Raw genomic sequence first — 1558 nt, 5'->3', positions numbered from 1 at the left:
GACTGTGCCACTGCACTCCAACCTGGAAGACAGAGTGAGACCCTGACTCCAAAAAAAAAAATCACAATGTAAAACATTTATGCTTCAAAGACATCACCAAGAAAGTGAAAAGACAAAAGACAGTCCTGTTTTTGTTTTATTTTATTGCAGTCCTTTTTTTTTTTTTTTTTTTTTGAGTTGGAGTCTCACTCTGTCGCCCAGACTGGAGTGCAGTGGCCGCTCCCAGCCACCGCAGCCTCGACCCACTGGGCTCTGGCGATCCTTCCGCCTCAGCCTTCCGAGTAGCCGGAATTACAGGCGCGTGCTACCACGCCCGGCTGATTTTTGATTTATTGTAGAGATAAGGTCTCGCTGCCCAGGCGGGTCTTGAACCCGCAGGCTCAGGCAATCCACTCACCTCAGCCTCCCAAAGGCGTGGGATTACAGGCTGAGCCACCGAGACCGGCTTATTGCAGTCCTTTTGATTCCAGCAGCCTATGTTCTGCTCTCCCAGTCCAGTTTTCAAAAAATGGACAAAGGTTATCAATAGGCATCTCCTTAAAGAAGACATACAAATGACCAATAATCACATAAGAAGAAACTCTATGTTATTAGCCATCAGAGAAATGCAAATCTCAACAATGAGAAACCACTTTACACTGCTTTGTACCGCTGTAATCAAAATGACTGACAATTACACATATTAGTGTCTTAGTCCATTAGTGATGCCATAAACTAATACCCAAGGCTGGGCAATTTATAAATAAAATAGGTTTATTTGGCTTATGGTTATGCAGGCTATCCAGGAAGAATGATGCTCGCACCTTCTTGGCTTCTGGTCTGCTTGGCCTCATGCTACTCCCACTCATGGCAGAAGTTGAAGGGTAGCCAGTGTGTATAGAGATCACATGGTAAGAAAGGAGGCAAGAGGAGTTGGGAGGGGCTGGGCTCTTTAAAACAATCAGCTCTCCTGGAAACCAGTGGAGTGAGAACTCACTCCCCCACACAGCAAGGAGGGCATTAAACTATTCGTGACTGGTCCTCATGACCCAAACACCCAGACTGGAGTGCAGTGGCCACTCCCGGCCACCACAGCCTCGGCCTGCTGGGCTCTGGCAATCCTTCTGCCTCAGCCTTCCAAGTAGCTGGAACTACAGGCGCGCGCTACCACGCCTGGCTAATTTTTGATTTATTGTGGAGATGAGGACTCGCCACTGTGCTGGAAATTATCGAGAGAACGAGGAATCAATTACTGAAAGAGGAACCACCTCCGTTTATACAATACATGGAGATAAATGACTAACCATCAAAAATAATTTATTGTAAGAAAATATCAGAAATGGTTATCAAAATTAAGTTAGTTGTGTTTTAACCTCTTAAAAATTACTGACCACCCCCACATCCACCTAGAGCTTTTGTTTATGTGTATTATATTTTATAAATATTTACTAAATTCAGATAGTTTGTGAATATTCTTTGATACTACACCAAAGCTTTATAAGTTGTAGCTTTTTTCAAGTTTAGTTGCTATGTAGAATCTTAAACATATCAATAAAACTTGTTATGCTCTTTACATTCA

The sequence above is a fragment of the Carlito syrichta genome, unplaced genomic scaffold (assembly GCF_000164805.1).
Source record: "Carlito syrichta isolate Samal-C Ts95f unplaced genomic scaffold, Tarsius_syrichta-2.0.1 Scaffold70824, whole genome shotgun sequence".
Lineage (NCBI taxonomy): Eukaryota > Metazoa > Chordata > Mammalia > Primates > Tarsiidae > Carlito > Carlito syrichta.
The sequence above is the reverse complement of the archived record's forward strand: the minus strand, read 5'-3'. Positions refer to the sequence as shown.